Genomic DNA, 15,489 nt, shown 5'->3' on the forward strand with positions numbered 1-15,489 from the left:
ACTCTGCAGGGAATAGCCTCCGCGCTCCTTCAAGTTCTTGATAGCGTTGTTCACCATCTCGGATGTCCTGGGATGGGAAGGAGCCGTTCTTGGCTTTTTCGCCTTCGAGGACTTCTTGGGAGAAGCCGCCGGCGGGGCGGAGCTGACGGTTTTCTGCCATATCTATGCTCTTTTCGCACACGACACGTCCCTAGTGCTTCCCAACGGTTGAAAATTCGTCAGCGCCAGAGAGGTTTTCAAAAGTTTATTTGTGATGTTTTAGAATATTTTTTAAACAAATTATTATTTTTTGCATCGCCTCAACAGACGGCCTTCCAGCCTTCCATTTCCATTATCTGGCCGACTCGATAATCTGTGCCATGCACTGCGGTCGGGTCCGGTTGTGATGTAATCTGTGGTAAGTTAGGGTGAATTACTCGTATTTGATCGTTTTCTTTATGTTGGTTTCAGTACTTTGATAAATTTCTGATGTTATTTCACAATTAAGATAATATAATTGCTTGTCTGTTATTATGGCACATATCTGGCTATCTATCATAGAGTAATTTAAGGGTAAGTACGTAAGAGTAATTTTAGGGTTTGCCTATGGTTCTACATGCACGTAGTTAAAAACTCCCTTGAGCAGAAAGTGAGCAGCAACAGTCCGCAGGTGTTAATATAGTGCATATATACAAACCTCCTAATCTTTTAAAAATATATCCAGCTTTGTTTTGCACCCTCATAACACATTTTTTTTTACAATTTGTAATTGTTATTAATGTGCCCCTTCATACATAATTGACTGCCCCGGGTGTGAGTTTCGTATGCCTGGTGGAGGCACAAGTGGTTCGGATCCCACTTGAAACTGTAGGTCCAGTCCCGATTAGCCTTACTGTGCATAAAGTGGACTTAAAATAACAAATCAAAATCGTATGCCGGATGATTTTCACGGAGCGTACAGGAATGCGTACTAAATCATCTTTCAAGCTTAAGACAACTAATTCTAGTATTTGTAAATCACGAAGGTAAGTTTTGATATGCTGGGCAATAAAATTACGTAAGACTAACCCACTCTAAACTTCTAAATATAACTGGCATAATGTATTCACGAAATCATGTTTCACCCTATGTACATCATTTTTTAAGATGATATGTTACAGAGTAAAAAGTTGATAATTGTTGGTTGGTGTTTTATGTATCTACACACAAGGGCCCCATCCTCCCAACGAAAATGTTATATGTACGCATGAATTTGACTTTGAGCATTGATGGCCCAAGTTCCGATTGTTTAATTCAGGTTTCATCTTGGTGCACAAGCATTTTTTTCTTTTGATTTCTATTTATGTCTGTCAACACATACTTTGGAGTTTTGGCGATAACATATTGCATGTTTGCTAGAGAGTGTTTTTCCCATACTCCTATGTGGTTCTTCTCTTGCAACGAGCCATTCATTTACCATTGTCTTGGTTATGGACTGCTGCTGCCATCTAGGTCACATGTCTGGTGTGAAAGGGTTTTGTAGTTAGATTAGGTGAGTCAGGTTTAGGGCTGTTAGTATTCAAATAATAGGTTAGGCTGGCCAGATTTATGGCTCTTAGCATTACAGTAATTTCCCTAAATGCTTTCAACAAATCATGTTGGTGCTGGTGTCAGAATGAAACCCATTCGAGCCTCGTGTCAGCAGTATGTGGAAAGCCTTGTCCAGGGACGTAGCTAGGTTGATCAGTTTGGGGGGCCCCAAACGTAAGACTTTTTCTATCAAACTATTATAAATTAACAAACTATTTACACACCATATAGGCTTACACTGTATACATACATTATATATATATATATATATATATAGTCTTGGAAAGGAACAAGGGCCTCCCCGATGGCGCATGGTAGCATCATCGCCTGGTAATCAAGGTCAAGGGGTTCCGGGTTTGATACCCAGTGGATGCTCATAGTGGTTCGGATCCCACTTTACACTACAGGACCAGTCCCGATTAGCCTTACTGTGCATAAAGTGGACTTAAAACACCAAGTCAATCAATCAAAAAAATTGGAAAGGAACATAATTTTCTCCTGTAGCCCCCAACAGTCTATGGATATAGACTCGCGAAATCCAGAGCCATTATTCTGGAAACTAAATGCAGAGTGAACTCATTAGCTTAATGGCTGATACACCAAGAACAGTGTTATTAGTCTTTAGATTTGTAAATTTGCTCGAAGAAAATTGAGAAGTAGATAAAACCCTTTTAGATATAAAGTGATGGAACCTGGTTTACTGTTCAAATATGAAGTGTGTGATAATGAGTTGAAGCTAGCCATCTCATGTAAACAGTTTGTACCGGAATCGAATCCGTTATTCTCTTAGTTCAAGGCGACCGCGTTAAGCACTATTCTATAGGCCTGAGTCTTCTATGATATATGATTGTTCACTTGGAGAATGATGATGATAAGAAACTTATGCACACGTCTAATTTTTTAAAATTAATCTTATTTGAGTGTGAAAAACTGAATGTATGATGGCACTGGATAAAAAAAGTTCCACTCCACACACTCAAATGATTACGCTCTCGTCTTTGGTTCAGCAGGTTCAACAAGGGGTCCCGGGTTTGATTCCCGATGGAGGCACATAGTGGTTCAGATACCACTTTAAACTGCAGGTCCAGTCCCGATTAGCCTTACTGTGCATAAAGTGGACTTAAAACACCAGTTCAATTGGTCAATCAATCGAAAGGTTCAAGATTCGATCCCTGGTGGTCAGGCCGATAGCCAGAATTTGATTCCGGAAGGGGTTTATCCCTTATCGGCAGCCGCCATCTAAAGGCGAGGACATTGGAGGGAGGGGTAAATGTGCTGAAGATGAATTTCTATATGGTATATTGCAACTTACTATATACAGTACAAGATGTTTAATCCTGTTAATGAAGTAAATTTAATTACTACTACACATTATTAAAATCAAATATCTGTAGGATTTCGGGAAAGAACTGCAGTCCCTGAGCCCCTTCCCTGGGTACGTGGCTGCTTGTATTAGTTCCAAAAGTTCTGTGGTGTCCCAACATTGTGAGGACAATTTGGGAAATACTTGAAAGCGATATGGAAGCAAATTCTGCTCTTGAAACTAGATGGGACTCTATGTGATGACCACGCACAACCGAATGAAAGAACTCTTCGCAGGCCTTGTCCTTCAATATTAATTTTACTGACTAATTGTATTTTTTTCTGGGGTTCCTTGATGATGCAGTGGTAGCATCACCGCCTAGCAATCAAGGGGTCCCGAGTTCAATACCCGGTGGAGGCACATAGTGGTTCGGATCCCACTTTAAACTGTAGGTCCATTCCTGATTAGCCTTACTGTCCATAAGTGGACTTAAAACACGAACTCGATATTTGTAAGGTTTTAGAAGACCTAAATATGGCTTTTTACGCATCATACAAATTTGCTTCCTTTCACCCTACTTTTAAAGTTTTTCTTACTAATAATTCCACTGAGTATAACACGCTACGAAACCAGAGGTCCAAGGTTCGGACCTTGGATAGGTATGGTTGTATCATGTCTGTCCCATCGCCATTCCTTTGGGTCATCATTCATCGTCTTGTTGCATTTCACCCAAGAGATAGAAAAGCGGCGTAATATAAAAATATATAAGTGATTGATTTGGTTTATTTTACTTCTCTTTTGTGACCCTTTTTGGCTAATCCTGAAGATGATAGATTGATTTGATTTGGTGTTTTTTAAGTCCACTTTTGCGCAGTAAGGCTAATCGGGACTGGACCTACAGTTTAAAATGGAATCTGAACCACTATGTGCCTCTACCAGGTATCAAACCTGGAACCCTTTGATTACAAGGTGACGATGCTACCAATGCGCCATTGGAGAGACCCTAATCGTGAAGATGAAGATGACAATGAGTGATGTGAAATTGATGAGAGGACCCATCATAAAGAACACACACGCCCAGTCCAGGATTCGAACCCAGGACCGCTCGCATTGCAGTGAATCTTGTTAACTACTGCACAACAAATAGAAACAGAAAATACTTGATAAGTAATTTGCTTCTCCATAACTCATGATTATATTATATAATTATTATTCGCTGTATGACTAGGGATTAATTATATTGGGATGTCTAGCCAACCTTGCCACCTAAGCAGCAACACCTTCCGCATTTGCAGGTGGAGGCTAAATGAAGAAAAATCACAGAAAGTCTAAAAGGTATACAAATTTTGAAACACAATACTTATAGAGCATGCAGACGGCTGTAAAAAATTGGTACATACATACATATCCAGGATCTCGTGTGGGTAGTCACTCTCTTTTAGAACGTTAATATGTTGGACATTTGGTTGATCCTGATCCATTGTTTCCAGAGGGTGACAATCTGGCAGCTATCTTCTTGCATTTACAGAAGTTAACCACCGCTTAGACCACAAACCCTACTTCAAACCAAGCTTCAAACTATCTGACAGCCCACCAAATCAACAGATGAACCGACCGCTTCGATGTTTCTCTGAATTTTCAGAAAGTGGCCTTTCCCTCCTTTGCAGGGCAGGTCATTAGCAGGAGGGTTGAGTGCATGTGAGAAGAACTGCTCTATCATTCATTCCCACGCAGAAAAATGGACAAGCAATATATTTCTGTTCTTGGAATTTGAAACGCATGGGGATATCTTTTCTGAACCATAAAATAAGTAACCCAGAAAGTCCTATCCACCCGCAGCTAAATCTTCCTGTTTGTGTCGTCCTTTCGACACCCATGGTGCCAGTGCAGGGCCAGATGGAGAGAAAGTACGGGTTTTGGGGGGATTCTGGAACTGGTGTGCAGCAGGGAGGAAAAGTGCATTTTCAGAACGTCTCCGAATTCCCTGACCGGGGCGGACCATAAAACCATTAACTGCATCCTCTGCCAATCCACCTGTTTGTGTTCAACAAGAAAGAAGTGCCTTGCTTGGGATTCGTGGTACTGAAAATTGAAGATGTGTTTCAAACTGCAAGCAAAATTTAGTACTGAAGAATTATTTTGCAATATTTGTCATCAAAGTAAAATTTCCGGCAAGGACAGAACAGTTTCCCGGTGCCACGTGGATGTTTGCCGGGGCCAGTCCCCACTTGGGCCCCACCCTAACGACGTCCCTGGCCTTGTCAATGAGAAGCGGGGATATTTGCATAAGGTACCTTTTACATCTTCCTTTTGCCAATAAATAGAACTCTTTTGGAACTCCGAATATTGCTAATTACTTTCAGAAAGCTACAGGTATACTTTCGCAACATAAATGTATGTTTCTTCTATGAACGAAAAATGCCTGGTTGATGGGAACCTTGGATGCTTGCATAAGGTTTTTTTATGTATTTTTTTTTCTGTCGATAAATTGTAGTTTTCTGAACTCCAAACAGGGGTAATTACCTTCACCAAGATTCAAATTTACTGTAAAAATAATTTCGGTGATTCTGCAATACGTTATTTTTCTCATGTAACTTTGAAACATTAAACATTCGGAACTGTTATATATAATTCTGTACTTATTATTGTACACATAAATTTTTAACATTGTTGAATATCTATTTATGTCTCCACGCACATAACTTAAAACTAATGATTACTTACAGTGTTTTGTAGACAGGGCCGGGCTGGCCTACCAGAACACTGGGCAAATCCCAGTGTGCCCTCTTGTCTTGGCGCCCTTCTGAAAACACAAATTGGTCACCTTTTTTTTCTACTCCTCACAAGATGGGGGTGGTTGGAAATAGTGACAGGGGGTTACGTCATCAAATGCACAGAACATCCGGTTGAGGTAGAGAAAGTACATGGAAGGAACGGCAATTGCGATATTTTTATAGATAAAGACATGAATTATGGCTAAAAAAGATGAAACAATGACAGAAAATACATTCGGGAACTACAACAATGCTACAGAAAGTGATTCACGTAAGTAGTTTCTTGTGTAAAAATGAAGAAATCCATTTTGACTAGTTCAAACTGTTACCGTGAATAGAGAAAGTAAACTTCAGAATCACACTTGTTGTCAGTTCCATTCTGCTTGTGAAAATTTGAAGTATTTCCATATAAAATAATCCAAATCATTTTATTTTGTAGATAAAGTGTTATCTCACACTTTTGAAAAATACCTTCGAGTGATGTTGAAAATGCAAAATGAATGGCTTAACAAATTTCACTCGAGTCCTGAAGTTTCTGGTTTGGTTCTACAGTGTTGTCGTACTTCCTTGTGAAAGTATTAGTGCCCTAGTACATGATTATTTTGGTTGGTTTGTGTGCAAAGAAATGGATGAAGTAAAAATATCCTTGCATGGTCAGTTGCATCGTTAAGACAAACTGGTGATAACCGTCGCTGCGCTTAAACTTGCAGAACGATTATCAATGCAAATAAAATTGCGTAATTAACGATAACCGTTATATTTAAAATAAATACAATACAGGCGCAGAAAATCTCACAACTTCCATCACCATTTTTAGTACTTATTATTTCTCGTTGCTATGGTTACAGCAATTTGATTTCTTGTATTTTATACAGCGTGATAAGATGATTATAACAATATATATATATATAACAAACATGCATAAGTTAAAACGACATCAATAACATAAATAATATTAACTTTGAATATGACAATTTGAGAATAGGGCAGTCTCAATCTCTCCCCTTCTCCTGGGGAAAAAAAATGAACATAACATTTTTTTTTTTACATAATATATAAGATTTGAGTCCTGCTTTTTATACACACTCGACAGGATAATGAGAAAGTTCACTTGACATAATGAACCAATTCACAAATTTACAATACTCTTTTCACTAAAGTTCTGAAAATGTCATCTTAGTGTTCGAAATTACAGCTACTTATGCATCACTTCATGACAATTACATTAGTTTAAGTAATTCTTCCTTTTTTTCATCAGAACAATTAAATTTCTTGATATTTGACAAGTTCTGCCTTGTTGTTATCTTCTTTCCGTCCATAGACATCAAAATTGTATAATTGTTTTTCACAGCATCAACTATATAGGGTCCAAGCCATAATTCCATAAACTTATGAATTTTCTTGTTAATTGTACTACTATGTTCATGATTTTTCACTAAAACAATATCACCTGGGACTATCTTCAATTTATTTGCATCACACTCGATAGTTTTGGGCTTATATCTTTCCTTAATACGTGCTTTGGCGATAAAATACTTGTGTTTCCAGGGTACAAACTTTAAATCATCTGGCCAGTTAATTTTATTGATAATTGAATCCTTTAATTCGTGATGAAGAAAAAGTTCACTAGGTGTGAAACTTGTTATTTCCGAAACGGAATTATTAAAAAGTCCTGTTACATGATTCAAAAATTTTACCCAGTCCTGATGATTTTGCGAAGTATATAATCGTAACAATCGTATTAACTCTTTGTTGTACCTTTCCACAGGATTTGCGAAAGGCGAATAAACTGACGTGGTGATATGTTTTATGTTACAGTCATTCATATATAACTTCCACTCTTGTGATTTAAATTGGGAACCGTTATCTGATAATATTACCTTACATGCTGGATAGTGGTAAAAATACTGGAGCTTGAATTTGTTAATTATTTCACGTGACGTTGCCTTCCTTAACGGATAAGCCATTAAAAATTTGGACATCGTGTCAACTATTGTTAATATGTAACTATATCCTTGTGATTTGGGTAACGGTCCAACAAGATCTATTGATAACATATCATGTGGAGTAGTAGAATATACATGCAATTCATCCTTACTAATTTTTGTGTGAGCTTGTTTAGTTTTTGCGCATGTTAGACAGTCGTTCAAATACTGCTTGATACTAACTTTCATTTTAGGCCAATAATATAAACTTCTGCACTTATTAAATAGTTTATAGTATCCAAAATGACCTTGTAAGTCATGTAATTTATGAAGAATTTTGGGTACAACAATAATAGGTACTACAAGTTTCCACTTGTCTTCTTTCAAATGTTTCAGGAATAATATATTATCTTGAATCGAATATTGCCTTTTTATATTCTTCGACAAATTCCCATTTTGTAACTTTTGTACAATGGCACTGCAATAAGAATCCGAATTTTGGATTTCTTGCCAAAATGTTACACAATCTTCGTCAAGAAAATCAAGACTTATGTTATTTACATATAGTTCCGATAGAGTTGGAAAACCTGTACTTAAATCAGGATATCTGCTTAAAGCATCTGCAGCTTCATTAGATTTTCCCGGCACGTGATATACATTATAATCAAACATTTGTAATTTCAAACTCCAACGATTTAATCGTGGATTCAAAGTTTTAGTAGATTCTAGCCAAGATAAAGATTGGTGATCGGTAAACAATTTCACCTTAGTTCCAGCTATGTAAATGTAGAATTTTTCGAAAGCAAATAATATCGCTAAGCATTCAATCTCGTGAGTATTGTATGATAACTCATTGCCTTTAAGAGATCTGCTAACGTATTGAATTATACGTGGTCCTTCTTCAGAATTTTCAGTTGAGTCTTGCCATAGAACAGCTCCTATTCCTTTCTTCGAACCGTCTGTGTTGACATTGAAAGGCTTCGTGAAATCTGGTTGATACAAAGCCTTTGGAGATATCAGTGACTTGCGGAGGTTTTCAAAAACTGAAGCATGAACATCATTCCATTGCCATTTTGATTCCTTTTTCAACAGATCATACAAAGGCTGTGCCATTTCAGCAAATCCTTCAATAAACTTTCGCCTCCAATTAGCTAATCCTAAGAACCTTCTCAAGGAGCGTTTGTTTGTTGGAATTGGAAAATTAATAATTGCTGAATTCTTTGCAGGATCAACCATAATTTTATCACCGGACACTATGTGTCCAAGGAAGCAGATTTCTTTGTAAGCAAACTTACATTTGGAAAATTTAATAGACATATTGACACCCTTTATCTTTTGTAAAACTAGTTCTAAATGTTGCATATGTTGAGACCAATCTTTGCTGAAAATTAGAATATCATCCAAATAACAAACAACAAAATTTCTGCAATCGGTGGAGAATATTTTATTCATCCTGTCCTGGAACACTGAGACTGCTGATCGAATCCCAAACGGAAGATAGCGGAAAAGATATTGTCTGCCTCTATAAGAGAAAGCTGTGTAAGGATATGAATCTTCAGTCAACGGTATTTGAAAATAACCGCATGATAAATCAATTGAAGAAAAGTAAACGCATCCTAGGAACCTCTGTAACAGTTCGTTGATTGCTTCTACTCTCACTTGTGGAGAGATAACATGTTGATTAAGTTTCCTAAAATCGATCACAGGTCTCCAAAGACCTCCTTGCTTTGGCACTATATGTAGAGGGTTAAGATATGGTGAAGAATCCTGGTAAATAATTCCCCATTTCTCCCACTTTGAAAGTTCTTCTTCTAAAGGTTGTCTCCTTGATATTGGTATGGGATAAGGTGTGCTTGTAATAGGTGTTACAGTATCTAATTGAATCTTGTAAGGTTCAACAATTGCTTTTCTAGGTTTATCTGAAAATTGTACGTGATAATACGACAGAAGTTTGAATAAATCAGCTTTCTGCAAATTGTCTAAATTATCATTTCCAAAAACAGACTCATAAATGGACTTCTTAGCTGGCATATATTCTACATCATCATTCAAAGTTGACGCATCACGTAACAATCTACATGAATAACTTTCATTATCATTTAATGTATCTTCGGAACAAAAGTTAGACTTTGTACAATACTTCAAATCTTCTGTAGAAGAACATTGCCGAGTTAAAACTGAGGAAATTTCCTTTCCTTTATCATTTAGCAAACTTACATTCCCTTCTTTAAAATCAATTACAGCTTTATATTTCCTCAAAAATGGAACTCCTAAAATGACATCGGCATTCAACTCTTTAAGAACAAAAAATTCCATAGAAAAGTATTCGTTCTTTATCTGCAGATTAATAATTTTACTGCCAACAACTTTGCACTTCTTGGATCCAGCGAAACCGGTGAGTTTTACATCTTCCACGTTATCCAGTTTAATGTTGCCAATCAAAGACGATAGTTTACACCAAACGTCAAAATTTAGAACATTTGCCTGACTTCCAGAATCTATAATACAAACTACAGGTATTTGACAAATAATTCCATGAATAACTGGAACTTCAGTTAATGGAACCGGAATATCATAATCACTAACAGTCCATTCAGGTTCTTCTTCAAACCATTCCAATAAAAAATTCACTTGTAGTGGTTCCGATATTAAGTCTTTATCATCACGTACATTCATAATTTCCTGTGTTTGAAATGAATTTCGTTTGTTCAAATTTGGCCTCTCTGAAAGAAAGCAGAGTGAACGAGGCACTTCCATCCGCTCCTTTAATTTAAATTTGTTGTTGATTGGTAAGATGTTCCAATACCAGATTGTCGTGTAAAGGTCCTTGATACATTTCCAGAAGGAGAATTTGATATTCCAGAAGTTGTAGATGCATTTTGTGGTTGTAATGAAGTCACATTAACAGGTTGACTGTAAGTAGGAGCGAGAGCAGGCTCACTTGAATACTGCGCTTGCCTATTGTAGAAAATTCTTCCATTCTGACTACTGTTAGGTAACTGAGAAGTTATAGCATCCTGATTATAATTCCTATTTGTAATGTCACCGGAAATACCAGAGTATGCATTATTTCTTTGGAATCTGAAATTATTTCTGTTATTATATGTAAATCCTGAATAGCCTCGATTATTTCTACGTCCTCTAAAATTACCATTGCTACCTCTAAACTGTCCATATCTTGAATTAGCATTGCCAAATTCATTAGTAAAGGGTACTTGAGCATCTATCGACGAAGTCTGAGTAGAAGACGAGCAAGTGTTTTTGGTGTGTTTAACATTAATTTGCTTGACACTAAATTTTGATTTCATACTGTCAGGATTCTTGTTGGGTTTAACCTTACTACTATTATCGGTTTCTTCCGGTAGGAAAATAAGTCCTCTTCTACTAGTTCGGACAACATCTAATTTCCTTAACATAGTTGTTAACTGGTCCATAGAACGTATCTCATGACAAGTTATGTTATTAGCTATATTATTTGGTAACTGGCTAATAACTAATTGAATAACATCCAATTCGTTTGGGTTCTCAACTAAATTGCAATAATTTGAATATGTTTTCAACGCAAAGCTTTCTAAATCACCATGTACTGTAGGATCATACTTCCTGTTTCTTAATACTGATAACTGAGACTGTATTATTTCCGGACTTGCAAATTGTTTCATGAATTCCCTTTGAAAATGATCATATGAAGAAAACATACGTTTGTGAGTTCTATACCAGTACGCAGCTCTGTTGGTGAAACACTGCTGAATACTCTGTAGCCTTTTGTTAATTGGAATGCCCATAAGATCAAGCATAGAATTAAGATGTTCTAGATATTCTCGAGCCGATTGGTCTTCTATTTTCCCAGAAAATTTGGGTAAATGAGACAGTTCATTTATCTTTACATATCTGTTTCCTCTATCCCCAACAGTAATTACAGGTAAAGACGTTGGAGAAATACAACGATCAAACTGACTTTGTGAATTATCACAGTAATTGTTATTTGTATTTGACTCATTAACAGCAATTTCAGCATTTGGACAACTTGTGCCAGTCATTAAATTTGCATTACGCCTTTCACCTTGAAACCATGGTCTGCAAGCTTCATTCTGCAAGGAAGAAATATGACGAAACCCACACGTTTCACCAGCGACATTACTATGATGAACAGCAGGGAGGTTAGGTTCTTGCGAGTATGTAAACATTTGATTTATGTAACTATTTTCACCATCAGCAGAACAACATTGTTGAACGTTGGAATGTTTATCAATATTTGTAACGGTAGAATTCAATCTAGAAGTTGTCTGCATATTGTTAATCGCATAATTACTTGTATCCTTAAACTGTACACTATTAGGTGACATATTATTTCGATAATGTTCCTCATTGCAGGTTGGAATAAATCTTTTGTTTCGCTTCCAGCGAACACGATTTCGAACATGTGGTTCATCGAACGTTGTTTTCACATGAGTTGTTAAAGATTCATCAGATGAATAAGTAGATGAATTAGTCACCCCCGAGTCAACTGCATTTCTAGCCCTTTCACGTGATGTCTTAGTTTGAGAACTATTTTGTGCAAGGGTAGATTTCAGATTTCCCTTTGTGTTGCGTTGAGAATTTGCATAATTAGTTTGTAAAACATCAACACGAGATTCTATATGTTGCAACCTGTTATTACAATCAGTAATATACATACCAAAATGTACATTTTCCCTACCAGCAACTTCCAACGATGATAATCTATTATTAATATCAGTTATTTTGGAAGAACATACTGTAATAGATTTATCGTGTTCACTAATCAAATCTTTATTTATTAAAATTTGTTGCCCTTGAACGTCTTGTTCTGTTCGGATTTGAGAAATATTGCTATTTAAAACACTTCCCAAATGTTCATTTTTCTTGACACATTCGGAAGATATTGAATCAAGTTGTGTTTTAACATCGGAAGTCAAGTTGTCTAATCTTTGATTAACAGCATTAATTTCTTTATGAACCAATTCAAATTTGGAAGTTAGGTTACTATAAATATCCAATTCCAATTGTTGAAACTGAGACTTAATATTCTCATTAAACTCTGCAAATTCTTGATTAGATTGCTGTAACTGTAATTTCATATCTTGGTTAGCAAGATCCATTCGGGTTTTTAGTTCTTCATTAGACTGTTCTAACTGCAATTTCATTTCAGCATTAGACTGTTCTAACTGTGATTTCATAGAATTTTCTAACTGATATTTCATTTCAGCATTAGACTGTTCTAACTGCGATTTCATTTCAGCATTAGACTGTTCTAACTGCGATTTCATTTCAGCATTAGACTGTTCTAACTGCGATTTCATTTCAGCATTAGACTGTTCTAACTGCGATTTCATTTCAGCATTAGACTGTTCTAGTTTCGTCTTGAGGTCTTCATTAGAAGCGACCATTAGCAATTGAATACTCTTAACAGTACTTAACAAATCACCAAAATTCGGGTTAAGAGTTTCTAGATAAGCTGGCAAACTAAAAGGATCATAATCTGGTTTGCAATCTTTACAATAATAATTTTCTAGTTTAGTCGAATAAATTGTCCAGTGAGTGACTGTAAGTTTGAGACAAGATATATGATGCCATGACGAGCACTGTGTACACTGAACATACCGCAAATCATTGTCAGGATCATTACAACAAGATAATTTGTCGGGTTTTGTAGAACAAACATCATGTTCTGTAGTATTCGCATTACTGGAAGCGACTACGGGATTACCAGCATCAAAGTAAGTAGTCATTGTATTAGCCTGAATGTTTGTTTCTTTACGCGACGATTTAGATTTACTTTGTTTTAACTTATCAGCCATTGTGATCTTTACACATATGACGATTCACTTAAGAAGTTACGTTATACAAGCACACTGAAGAATGTGACATAAGTCTTAATTCAGCATATGCCAAAAATTCTGTTCCATTACAACAGACATTCTTACCACTATCAGAAGATTGCACACTTTTTGAACAATCCTGGCTTCTGGGTCGCCACTCTTGATAACCGTCGCTGCGCTTAAACTTGCAGAACGATTATCAATGCAAATAAAATTGCGTAATTAACGATAACCGTTATATTTAAAATAAATACAATACAGGCGCAGAAAATCTCACAACTTCCATCACCATTTTTAGTACTTATTATTTCTCGTTGCTATGGTTACAGCAATTTGATTTCTTGTATTTTATACAGCGTGATAAGATGATTATAACAATATATATATATATAACAAACATGCATAAGTTAAAACGACATCAATAACATAAATAATATTAACTTTGAATATGACAATTTGAGAATAGGGCAGTCTCACTGGCAACATGATTTTGTTAGGTGAGTGCATCTCCTTCACAACAGGAGACACCTTGAATGGACAACTAGACAATGGGGGAAAAATATGAGGCAAGAAAAAACGAGCGATGGGGAAAAAATATGAGAGGCAAGAAAATTTCCGAAATTCATCAATGGGCATCAGCGAAACATTCCCTCCCCCCGCCCTCCTGTTCACAACTTTCGAGACAATCATTGTCGCGATCAGTGGTGAAGCATGGTCTAAAGAAGAAGGCAAGCAATGCAGTACTCTGAAGGGGGGTAAATAAATTGTACAGCTCTTTGCCCCAGTTTCTCTAGGTCAGAAAGGGCATTTTAAATACTATTAATGTATCCCCAACTCCTCTCAATGGCCATGCTTCTTAGTTCAAAATTCTTGGTCACGTTATTGATATAATAATATACTTGCTATTACTTAGTTACCCGTACACAATTTGAAATATCAATGTTTGTTTTGGTAAATTCACAACACACTAAATAAAAGAGAACACTCACTTGAACTACTCGTTTTTCCCACATAAATGGAAGATGTTCCAAAAAGCTCCAAAACTAACAGAAAAGTGATACCAACTTTGTTGTAAAAATTGTTCATGGGAGGGTAAAAAAACTGACTTGAAGCTTAAAATTGATTAAGCTTTGGAATAATAGGCCGGTTCTTTTTTTTTTTTTTTTTAACAATGTATCATATTAATGAAAATAGTATTTCGAGTTTGATAGCATTTAGGACTTAACGTTTTTGCTATTTGCAGGTCTCAGAAGAGAGTTTCATTGCTATCTTTACATAAGCGTTATCGAAAAAACATCAGTTTATTGAATTTGTATGGAAACTCACGATACATATTGTGTAAATTATTTGGTAGGTGTCAACACTGGTGTAATTTGAGATGATTGAAGCATGAAGCGGACAACAGCCAGCTGTTCTGCAAATTCCAGTGCTCTCCAGTAGCGGGGACAACATGTTTGTCTTTAAAAAAACCATGAACTTCTACATTATTGACACGTGTTACAAATCGTAAAACTTAAAGTAAACTTAATGCTTTAAAGTTTGTTTACATGGAATTTGGAACAGTTATAGTGATTTATCAATAATTCCGTGTTTATAATAAAACAAATATTCATCTTCGAGGTTGTGTTAACACTTATATGCTTTCTGCTAGTAGTGTCTGCTTTGTGCTTGGCTCTGCTGTTTTTAAGAAGCCGAAAAGCAGAGCTTTTATTAGTGGTTTAGGGACCGTATCTTTACCAGCATCTACCCTTCACAAAATGATACTTCAGGAGCATTACTATCCCGCACAGTGGCTGCAAGCAGAGAGGTTGCTGGTTGCCAATGGGCTGCTGAGAGACTTTTGCGACCATACAATTTCATGAAATCGAGTGCGACAGAAAATTAATAAGGCACTCAACATTAAGTAATATTCTAATAGTGCAAACAGTGCTTGCATTGCTTGTACGATATCTTCACCACTGGTCGCGATGATTGTATGCAGATTTTTTAAATTAAAACTTTCCTCTCAGATTATCTACAAATGAGGAACTTATATTTCATTAAAGCGATATGTCTAAAAACATATGAAAAGTGCTAGAACTTTAGGGTTTTTCTATTGA

The 15,489-nt window shown here is 36.3% G+C and overlaps 1 protein-coding gene across 2 annotated transcripts in view; it reads left to right on the top strand.

Moving 5' to 3' along the window:
- Positions 1 to 339: 339 nt before the first annotated feature.
- LOC145984367 (plasminogen receptor (KT)) overlaps positions 340 to 15,489 on the top strand; it is a 67,184-nt gene continuing 52,034 nt past the window's right edge. Inside the window, exon 1 of one of the 2 annotated variants that reach the window (XM_083118026.1) lies at positions 340 to 397. The gene's annotated coding sequence lies outside the window, so the exon portion shown is untranslated. The other variant, XM_083118028.1, reaches the window with a different exon arrangement.

This window comes from Lepisma saccharinum, chromosome 2 (genome assembly GCF_977018435.1).
Source record: "Lepisma saccharinum chromosome 2, izLepSacc3.1, whole genome shotgun sequence".
NCBI lineage: Eukaryota > Metazoa > Arthropoda > Insecta > Zygentoma > Lepismatidae > Lepisma > Lepisma saccharinum.